The 12,500-nt window shown below is 23.1% G+C and overlaps 1 protein-coding gene across 2 annotated transcripts in view; it reads left to right on the top strand.

Moving 5' to 3' along the window:
• The window catches only part of LOC109603955 (insulin-like receptor), a 125,436-nt gene that overhangs the window by 63,578 nt on the left and 49,358 nt on the right, over window positions 1-12,500 (top strand). Inside the window, exon 3 of one of the 2 annotated variants that reach the window (XM_049961792.1) lies at window positions 3,590-3,627. The exons of the other annotated variant lie outside the window; for it this stretch is intronic. The gene's annotated coding sequence lies outside the window, so the exon portion shown is untranslated. The remainder of the gene's footprint in view (window positions 1-3,589; window positions 3,628-12,500) is intronic. 2 annotated transcript variants of the gene reach the window in all.

Below are 12,500 nucleotides of genomic sequence, written 5' to 3'. Positions count from 1 at the left end.
CAATTGCTTATTTCATATGTAAATTGTTCAATGATCACGTAGTCAGAGAGACTATAGTATTTATTAACCTATGCCATTGGTATATGTTATAATTGACTTGAAATCAATCATTACTAGCTGAGGTCACCACTTTAAAATAAGCCTTTCCACGAAACTAACCAGGTTAGAACAGAATAAATAATTTTCAAGTCATCACACTTCTCTAATGCAAAAGTGATTTCATTGTTGATCCGTTCAAGATTAATTGGAAATAATTTGTTTATTTTCTACTGCGTCAAGGGATACTTAAGCGGTTAAATATTTAGTAAATAGATTGAAAGTGCTGATTGCAGCTTCAGTGATATAGCATTGTTATCCAATCTGACACTTAGTCATATTAGACTCCAATACGGTGAATAATCCCATATCACTCTGTATTCTTTTTCTGACTTACTGTGCAAATAAATACTATCTAAATACTATAGTTTAAATTACATATTAAGATTTATTTTACTTTAGAAATAATTTTTCCAATTTATTTTAGGTATAAATAGTTTGTCAATAATAACATAGCAAAGCAACTTTTAACGTTTTTTCGCTGAGATAAAGTAAATTAAGTTTGGAAGTACATTTAAAAGGTATCTCCGCCTAATTACAACTACTGATCAATAGAGGGCACACAAAAAATAATAAATAGTTTTTTTTAGGTAAAAGTTGGGGATTAACTTCTTAGCTATTATAACTTGAGCTTCATGACTTGATTTTTTCTTTATAAAAATGTTAATAACAAAACTTTTATGAAGGTGAAGAACAGTTTCTGCAATAATGTTTGTAATATATTATTATTCAATATGTCACATGCACAAATTAGACTTCGGTACGGTGAATAATCCAGTATTCCTTTTGCTTACTTACAGTGCAAATAGATACTATCTAAATACTGTAGATTAAAATTACTAAATTAATACTATTAATGTTTAACTTTTATAACATCTGCTTCTGCTCCATGAATTGTAATGTTCGTGATAAAATTATTGATTTCGATATATTATCTCTTTTTTTAATATTTTATATAGAAACCATTATGTTCCTTTATTAAAATATTAATAATAAAAATTTTGTGAATTAATGGTGTACTAAATTTTGATGGTATTAATAAAAAGTACTATTAAATACTTGTATAAAAATATAAGATAAATAATATTTATTGCTATCTTGATGTGCATAAAATATTCAATTATTATGAATAAAATATTGGACATTGATTAATTTTTTCATTATTAATTTAGTAAATCAATATTAGTAATAAGTTCATAATTTCTTTTTATTTTTATGTATATGAGTTTTCTTGATATTTTCATTAGTACTGTATACAGAATAAATTAACAGAAATAGCAAGAAGTAAGGCCTAAATTTATGATATTTATTGTTTTATCTACAAATACCACCCTTATTAATAAACTGTATGAAATACGTTTAAATAATAAATAATATGATATATTAAGTCTAATAAATTTATGAATAATAATATATTTCTTGACAAATAGACCACAAATACATTTTTTTAAAGATATATCATACTTTTTAGATTAACATATTGATTTGTTTAAAATACATGATAGGAAGAAGTAAGACCTATCATAAATTTGTGATATTTTATTGGTTTATCTACAAAAAAATTGAAAATAACTATATGAAATACTTTAAAATATTAAATAACAATATAAAATAAATATCTAATAAATTTGTAAATAATATATTTCTTTGGCAAACAGGCCACAAACGTTTTTTTGAAGATATATCATAATTGTCATATTAACGTATTGATATACTTAAAATACATACAAAATACCACCTCCCATTTTACCTATTATAAATTTATGACATTTTATTGGCTTATCTACAAATACCACCCCCTTTAAAGAGTTTAATTTCTATAAATATTAAGCAAAAATGAAAGAAACTGTATGAAATATTTTAAAATATGAAATAACGATATGAAATAATAAATATAATAAATTTATAAATAATATAATTCTTTGGCAAATAGGCCACAAATGTATTTTTGAAGAAATATCCTAATTTTCACAGTAACGTATTGATTTGCTTAAAAATATCATCCCAAAACTATTAATAACAATAAGTAAGACCTATTATAAATGTATGATATTTTATTGGTTTATCTACAAATCCACCTCCCACTAATGCGTTTAATTTCTATAAATATTAAGAAAAATTGAAAGAAACTGTACGAAATACCTTAAAATATTAAATAACACAATAAAATAATAAACCTAATAAATTTATGAACAATATGGATCTTTGGCAAGTAGGCCACAAATGTTTTTTTTGAAATATCTTAATTTTTATATTAACGTATTGAATTGTTCAAACTATATGATCTCAAGACCATTAATAGCAAGAAGTAAGACAGACCTATTATAAATTTATGATATTTTATTGGTTTATCTACAAATACCACCCCCATGAATGAGTTTGATTTCTATAAATATTAAGAAAAATTGAAATAAACTGCACGAAACATTTTAAAATATTAAATAACAATATGAATATGAAATAATAAATCTAATAAAATTATGAATAATATAGTTCTTTGGCAAATAGGCCACAAATTTTTTTTGAAGAAAGTTTCACACTAACGTATTGATTTGCTTAAAATATTTGATCCCAAGACCATAAATAGCAAGAAGTAAGACCTATTATAAATTTATGATATATTATTGATTTATCTATAAATATTAAGAAAAATTGAAATAAACTGTAAATACTTTATAATATTAAATAACAAAATAATATAACAAATTTCATGTTCTTTTTGGAAATATATCATAATATTCATTTCTGTACACGTTATGAAAAATTGAAATAAAAAAAATGAAATAAATTATAATGCCAAATAACTAAAAATATAGTTAATTTATGAATATATTTCCATGGCAAATAGGTTAAAAATGTCAATGTTTATCAAGATATTTATCTTTACGTGTTAATTTGCTTAAAACACATCATTACAAGAACTCCAGGAGCAAGACGTAAGACAATTATAAAGTTAAGACGTTTCACCATTGTTCATCTACAAACGCCACCTCGTTAACGAATTCGACGAATCGAATTTGTTGCTCCGCAGAGGATAACTTATATAATATAAAATTTCGCGTATCGCTTTGCCATCGCACGTCCTAATTGGATTGGAGCCCAGTAGAAGGGGACGAAATGTGGAAATTTCGAACCGGCCCCATGCGCGTGGTGCAAAACAACAATTAGACGTCGAACAACAATGCACATGCCCCTTGGAGTTTGCGAACGAGCAACGGCAACTAGATTTCCATTCGCCCGAATCGTGTTGGTTGTGACGAACGTTCCGTGTCTCGGTGGCTCGTAATCCCGCTCCACGTATCCTCCTGACCCTCGTGCTTCAACCCGCGCGTGTGATACACATACGCCGACCAACCACCGCACTTTTTCCTTTCGTATTTCGTATTTCGTATTCGCCTTTTACGCTCGTGGCTTCGACGGCGACGGCTCCGCGGTGTTAACGCCGGCGACGACTTTCTGGAGGTGGTGACTGTTATTTTGTTTTTTGTTTCAGAACACTTTTGCCACGAACAGATTGCCTTCTTAGTCTGTGTAAGTACTAAATTTATCCTTTCCACTGTTGTCTTGATATTTAGTTATGAGGACAAGACACCATCAAAACTCACAAAATTGGTCGAACGGAATCGGTTGCATCAAAACATTTAGTGACTTCCAAAAGCTTTTATCCTAAAAATACGCCAAAATTCACGAAGCATTTCAGATAAACACTGCCACAATTTCGTAATACGTGTGAATAATATTTGTAAATTAAATCTAAATATGTGACGTCAAAATTGCTTAAAAGTTTTAGCTGGTTATTTACTTACGGGTTTATGAATGGGATGACTGGTTTAAATATAAAAACGCAAACATAAAATCTGATTTGGTTGATTTAATGTTGTGTATATTTTTTCGCTTCAAAAAGTTATTTCAAACTTTCTAATTTGACAACTGTCCAAATTATACACCTGCTACTTGTTGACTCGCAGAATATTCAGTTTTTGAATTTACCTAGAAGTTGCAACATTTTGGGATGAGTTTGCATTTATTAAGACATATTTTGTGGGGAATTTAATTAATGGCTTTCACCGGTCAATTTTTACACTCAACTCCCTGAAACTTTATACGTCTTAATATTTTAATAGAAATTTTATTTATTTATTTTAAATTGTATATTTAATTTTTTTAATTTGGTATAAATTAATTAAAATTGAATCACATATTTTGACCTTAATTTATATAAAATATTTTTATAATGATGGTGATATGTTATCAAACATTTTAAGTAAAATATATCTAAAATACACATAATTTTAATAACCTTATATTTTTTTTTTAATACGTGAATAAAAATATCTTACTAATTATTTGTTGAGCATTTAAAAAATATAAAAAATGAAGAACGAATGTAATATGATAACACATATGTTAATAATAATTTTTAATTTTTATAAACTAAACATACGTAAAATGTTTATAATGAACATTGTTATTTGAAATAATAAAACTTTATAAATTGATGAAATAGTACATAACATACATGGAAACATAATCCAACATCTCGTTAATATTTTCATCTGAATTTATTTAAAATTTAATAATTAATTTAGTTATGATTTTTAGATAACATCAATGAAATATAATAACAGCACTTTCGTTAACTATAGTTTTTAAATATTATAAAAATTAACGTAAAATATTTATAATAAACAAAATTAATAGAGAATAATTGAAGTAAGAAAACTTTAAGACATGATTAAAAAAGACGTTTAATTGGATGTAATCAAAATATGTCATATGTTAATAATTTATCATTATTATTTTAAACAATTAACTAATATATTTATGATTTTCATAAAAAAATAACGTTTAGTACAGATTTTAATTTATACCATTAGTATTAAAATTATTGTCATAATATAATAATACTTACGTTTAAATATTTTTTTGCTCATTGTATGTCTTTTATTAAAAAATACATAAATAGTATAATAATATATTTATGATTTTCACAAAAAAAATAACGTTTAGTACAGATTTTAATTTATACCGAAAACTGGTATTAAAATTATCATAATATAATAATACCTATATTTAAATATTTTTTTGTTCATTGTATGTCTTTTATTAAAAAAATACATAAATAATATAATAATATACAATTTAAATAAATATTTTATGTCGTTTAAATCTTAAATTTTGACAATAATTTACAAAAAATATATAATATATGTTAATTTGTTATAAATTAATTAATTTATTTATGATTTTCACAAAAAAATAACGTTTAGTACAGATTTTAATTTATACCCAAAACTAATATTAAAATAATAATTTAATCATAATATAATAATACCTACATTTAAATGTTTTTTTTTCATTGTGTCTTTTATAAAAAAAAACAAATACATACATAATATAATAATATACATTTTAAATAAATATTTTATTTGGTTTAAATCTTAAATTTTGACAACTTACAAAAAATATTTTTATATCGGTGTTAATTTGTTATAAATTAATTAATTTATTTGTGATTTTCACAAAAAAATAACGTTTAGTATAGATTTTAATTTATACCTAAAACTAGTATTAATAATCATAATATCCCTACATTTAAATATTTTTTGTTCATTGTAAGTTTTATTAAAAAAGAAATACATAAATAATATAATAATATACAATTTAAATAAATATTTTATGTCGTTTAAATCTTAATTTTTGACAATAACTTACAAAAATATTTTTATGTTAAGTTGTTACAAATAAAATATTAATAATTTTAGGAATTTTTCTTTAATATTTCAATAAAAAATCTTTATTACATGGAGAAAGAATTATTTAAATGGGTATAATCAAAATATCTATTATTAAAAAGAAAATACATAAATAATATAATATACAATTTAAATAAATATTTTATATCGTTTATATCTTAAATTTTGATAATAAATTACAATAAATATTTTTATATCGATGTAATTTGTTATAAATTAAATAATTTATTTATAATTCTCACAAAAACATAACGTTTAGTACATATTTTAATTTATACCCAAAAGTAGTATTAATATTATTATCATAATATAATAATACCTACTTTGAAATATTTTTTTGTTCATTGTATGTAATAAAATATAATTTAAATAAATATTTTATATCGTTTAAATTTTGACAATAACTTACAAAGAAAATTTTTATATCGAGGTTAATAATTTTAGTAATTTTTCTGAAATTTTTTAAAAAAACGGCTTTATGACATGGAGAAAAAATCATTTAAATGGGCATACTCAAAATGCCTCAGTAATGTCAATAACTATTCAATATTATTCTAATTAATTAAATTATTTATGATTTTCTGAAGAAACAAATGTTGTAGACAGATTTTAATTTATACCCAAAACTAGCGTTAAGATTCTTATCAGAATATAATAAAAACTGAATTTAAATATTTTTTAGTTCACATTTTTTTAAAATTGTTCAATATTTTATATATTTGTTTTTATTTGTAGAGTTTTTATGTAGATAATAAAAATATATTATAAAATAATTAAGGTAAATTATTTTTTTATTGAAAAATATTTAACATATTTGGTTAATTCCATTATAAATCAAGCAAAAAATATCGATTAAAATATTCGAATAGCGATAATAAAAATATAATTCATTAACATACATTATTTGAAACACAAAATTATAGTAATAAATTTTAACATTTTTAAAAAACTATTTTGGACGTGTTTAAATATATTTTTAATTAATTCTTTAATTTTACATAATTTTCCAGTTTTCTGTCTATCTGTCTATCTGTCAGTAAGAGTTATAAAACATCATCTTAATACTTTTTTTATAATCGTTTCAAGAACAAATTATAATCCAGATTATAATATATACGTAATTTTATATCAAAAACTAATTTAGGATTGTGTAATTTTTTATCATTATGTTGGGACGACCAAATTAATTTGTTTTTCTTAGTTTTATGTTTCAAAAATATTTTTCATTACACACATATACATAACTGTGAAGGTCCTTGACCCCCTGTTAATTTTCCACTCCAGTATTAAGTATTAATTTCCAATATTATGAACTGTCAGAATAAGTAGATAAATATTTAATTACCGAATTTTAAAGTAGAAATAAACGTCTAATAGATTACAAAACTTGTTAATTTTTATGGTGTAATTATTATTCGACAGTGTTTTATCTTGATTTTAATTGCAAGTGCAAATTTATCAAGATATTCTAAAATATTTGTATTTATTTATTTATTTTCAATTTATACAATTTTTTAAGTATATGTCTGTGATTTTGTCCATATTTAAAAATTTATAGCAAATATTCTTTTCAAAGAAGGGAATGATATATAATATTAATATAATATTGTCTGCTTTTGTCTCTTCCATAAACCAGCAGGAATATATTTGACAGTAATATTCTGTTTTACGTTTACTGATATTTCGAAAATAAATTTAATTTAAAATTCAAGTCAAAGGTACGTCTATTCAGATTTTATTCAAAAGCTTTTATTGATTTTGAATAAAATATATTTGTTATAGATATGTCATAAAATATTTAATTAACAATCACTAAAAGAAATGAATGATTAAAAATATAAAATTTTCATTAAAATAAATTCGTTCATTAAGCTTTAAGGCTCAATCTTTAAAATGGACTTTAGTGAATAAGGAAAATATTTTTTGTTTTTGGAACATGTACATAGAGAATTATTTAAAATTAATATTTTAATTAAAATTTTATATTAGTTAATTTTTCCAAGTCCATTAAAGCAAAGTTTTAATTATTAGGTAATACTTCTTTGCTTCAACCAAAATTAATTTACTTTGTTATTTACTATATTTATAATGTAAAATTAATTATTTTTTAAAACTTTGTTATTAATGAAGTTAATATTTTTTTGACACATGTCTTTGAAGTAATTAAATTACAATTAACAATTTTAATGGACAAAAATTGCTTTTAAATAAAAAATGTCTTATAAAAATAAATTGTAAAAAATATTCATTAAATCATTAGAAAAACGTCAAATATAATAAATTTTTATTATAAATTATTTACATATTATTAATAAATTTAAGCAAATTCTCATATTGAGCTTTAAAGCTCAATTTTTACAGAAATTTTAAAATTTATTATAAAAATTTGATATTGTAAAGAACATATACTCTTAAAATAACTCTTTTAAAAATTGAAGATTATCAACCCTATTCAGTAAACAAATTTTTAAACAATTTTTTTACTCTAAAATTTAATGCAAAATTTAAAAGAAGTGCCAAAAATGATAAATTTTGTTCGTATGGTTAATATATATAATTAAATTATGTTAGAGCTTTAAAGCTCAACTTTAAAAAGATTTTAAGTTAAAAATTGTCTTGGTGATCGAAAGTTAATATCTTTTATTTTAAAAAAATTATACATAGAAGAATATTTAAAATTCAGATTGTAATTAAAATGTTATTTTATTAATTTGTTAATTTTAAGTTCATTATAGTAAGATTTTTAGTTATTAGGTGAAAATAATTGAATACTTCCTTATTTCAGCCAAAAGTAATGTACTATATATATTTATAATATAATATTAATTACTTTTTGTGTTAACTAAATTGTGTAATATGTAGAAAAAGTTAACTATACCATAATAAGTTTAACTATAATAAGTAACTTGCAAGAAAATCTAATTAAACTTGTGAAGAAACATTATGATGTGGAAGATTATGAAATCTATTAATTTAAATTTGCTGAAGTCTATGTTGATTTAAATTTTAACAAAACACTTAATCGAAACGCATCAATGGATGTAAAAAGTGCCTGAGTGGTCAATGACTTGTTCAAACTATCTGTGGCATCTGAAGATCGTGATTCACCAATAATGTTATTGGTGAATCTTGATCGTTGTTCAATAAATAATTACTAAATATATACTTACTATTTTGTGCACATCACTTTGAACTTGTTGAAGTTAGTGGTTCAATTTTTGAACAGCATATTGATGTAAGCTTTGAACAACTACGTACTGAATAACTGAACTGATTTGTTGTCACGTTCTATTGATAAAAACTGTTTTTTGCCATGAAATTTTTTTAATCGTTCATTTAAATAATATTTCAACCATCTGCATGTGACAGTTGACATAAGCAATACCCTCACGTTAATTGTGTTTGTGTATCAAAAGAAATTCTTTATATCTACACCTGCCCATTATTTAGACCTAAGGAAGACCCTTTATGAATATTAAAAAAAGCACATCCTATTTGGTATTCGAGTTTCTAAGCGTGTTGCTTCTGTTTCTAGAAAAAGGATAATTACAGACACATAAAAACGTCTTTAATTTGTATTTTACAGGTGGATTCCCAGTTTCGTATAATTTATGCACGAATTAAAATAATACAAGGTGAACAGCTGTCAAGAGTAAATGTCTGGATCAAGGTTGTTTTGAATTGTGTCTTTCGTTCGTTTCGTTTGATCCAATTTTCCAACGGAGAAAACGGGGCTTAAATCCGGGCAATGAGCACACAAACCTCCGCAATGGCAATTTAAAAAGTCCTTCGGGCGATCCGACTCCCTGAGAAGTCTTCGGGTACATGATTTAATGGCGTTAACTGCAACTGTATAATTTAACCTAGTTCATTTATCTATAATTAGCAAATGTATTATAGTCTTAATTAGATTTTGCCTCATGTTCGATTCGACTTGGATAAAGCGTTTTTGGTTGTTGGAACGTATTTGTGTGTGCGTAAAAATGATGTTTAGTCCAGATTGCGGTTAAAAAGCTTTTAATTATCTGACAAACAAGAAAATTATACACAATGCTTGTGTGATGCAATGCAAAGATAATTACATGGTCCTCATTAATTAATGAATATTGTGCATGGGGGAAAGCGAAGATATTTTTAGTACAACTCAATACTTTTCCAGATCTCGGTGGGCTACTAATTAGTCATTTGCAAGCTATTTTTATATATCTGTTCATTAATATTTTTATGTCAAAACATTTCTAATACACCCAGCATAAATTACGTTGTTATTACGAGTTTTTGGAGCCGTTAAAATAACATTCAATTAGTTTAACAATAAAAATTTTGTAGTCACACCGTGTTATTATTGTTATTAATTTTGATGCTTATTTTTAGGCCCGGATCGTTTGCCAATTATTGTGGGAGTACTACCTATATGATTTATTCCGTGAATAATCCAAAAAATAGCCTAATTTGAATTCTTATTTTTTGTTTTTGAAACACTGTACATAGAGAAATATTTAAAATTAATATTTTAATTAAAATTTTATATTAGTTAATTTTTCCAAGTCCATTATAGCAAAGTTTGCTTCAACCAAAATTAATTTACTTTGTTAATAATTTCAGTATATTTATAATGTAAAATTAATTATTTTTTAAAACTTTGTTATTAATGAAGTTAATATTTCTTTGATACATTACAATTTAAAAATTTTACAAAAATGGGCAAAAATTGCTTTTAAATAATAAATTATAAAAATAAAAAATATTCATTAAATCATTAAAAAAAACGTCAAATATAATAAATTTTTATTATAAATTATGTACATATTATTAATAAATTTAAGCAAATTCTCATATTGAACTATAAAGCTCAATTTTTACAGAAATTTTAAAATTTAGTTAAAAGTTTTTGGAGCCGTTAAAATAACATCCAATTAGTTTAACAATAAAAATTTTGTTGGCACACCGTGTTATTATTGTTATTAATTTTGATGCTTATTTTTAGGCCCGGATCGTTTGCCAATTATTGTGGGAGTACTACCTATATGATTGATTCCGTGAATAATCAAAAAAATGCCTAATTTGAATTATTTTTTGTTTTTGGAACACTGTACATAGAGAAATATTTAAAATTAATATTTTAATTAAAATTTTATATTAGTTAATTTTTCCAAGTCCATTATAGCAAAGTTTGCTTCAACCAAAATTAATTTACTTTGTTACTAATTTCAGTATATTTATAATGTAAAATTAATTATTTTTTAAAACTTTGTTATTAATGAAGTTAATATTTCTTTGACACATTACAATTTAAAAATTTTAATGGACAAAAATTGCTTTTAAATAATAAATTATAAAAAATAAAAAATATTCATTAAATCATTAAAAAAAATGTCAAATATAATAAATTTTTATTATAAATTATGTACATATTATTCATAAATTTAAGCAAATTCTCATATTGAACTATAAAGCTCAATTTTTACAGACATTTTAAAATTTAGTTAAAAGTTTTTGGAGCCGTTAAAATAACATCCAATTAGTTTAACAATAAAAATTTTGTTGGCACACCGTGTTATTATTGTTATTAATTTTGATGCTTATTTTTAGGCCCGGATCGTTTGCCAATTATTGTGGGAGTACTACCTATATGATTTATTCCGTGAATAATCAAAAAAATAGCCTAATTTGAATTATTTTTTGTTTTTGGAACACTGTACATAGAGAAATATTTAAAATTAATATTTTAATTAAAATTTTATATTAGTTAATTTTTCCAAGTCCATTATAGCAAAGTTTGCTTCAACCAAAATTAATTTACTTTGTTACTAATTTCAGTATATTTATAATGTAAAATTAATTATTTTTTAAAACTTTGTTATTAATGAAGTTAATATTTCTTTGACACATTACAATTTAAAAATTTTAGTGGACAAAAATTGCTTTTAAATAATAAATTATAAAAAATAAAAAATATTCATTACATCATTAAAAAAACGTCAAATATAATAAATTTTTATTATAAATTATGTACATGTTATTAATAAATTTAAGCAAATTTTCATATTGAGCTATAAAACTCAATTTTTACAGAAATTTTAAAATTTAGTTAAAAGTTTTTGGAGCCGTTAAAATAACATCCAATTAGTTTAACAATAAAAATTTTGTTGGCACACCGTGTTATTATTGTTATTAATTTTGATGCTTATTTTTAGGCCCGGATCGTTTGCCAATTATTGTGGGAGTACCACCTATATGATTTATTCCGCGAATAATCCAAAAAAATAGCCTAATTTGAATTCTTATTTTCTTTCACTAATTAAATGCGCAAATTTACAAAGTGCACGTGCGGTGTACGTCAAGTTGTCGCAAGTGATATTAAGTCGTCGCGAACATTGACCATTTAATTTTCATTTATTAAAAACATCTTTTTGTTACTCAGCTTTTTTCAAATTGGTGCCAAAAAAATAGTCTCAGAAAGCAGCTCTTTAAATATGTAAATTGGATCAATTAATTATAATGCAAATATCTATAATCTATTTTTTGTTAATGGTACCAGTGTACAGATTGTGAGAAATGTTTTTCATGATAATTGTGTAGTGAGGTGTATTCTCTTGAATTTGTAAACGAATTAAATAATGTTATATTTCATTTTGAATGTAAAAG

Source organism: Aethina tumida, chromosome 1, assembly GCF_024364675.1.
Source record: "Aethina tumida isolate Nest 87 chromosome 1, icAetTumi1.1, whole genome shotgun sequence".
NCBI classification, from domain to species: Eukaryota; Metazoa; Arthropoda; class Insecta; order Coleoptera; family Nitidulidae; genus Aethina; species Aethina tumida.
This window is presented reverse-complemented; position numbering and strand designations above follow the sequence as displayed.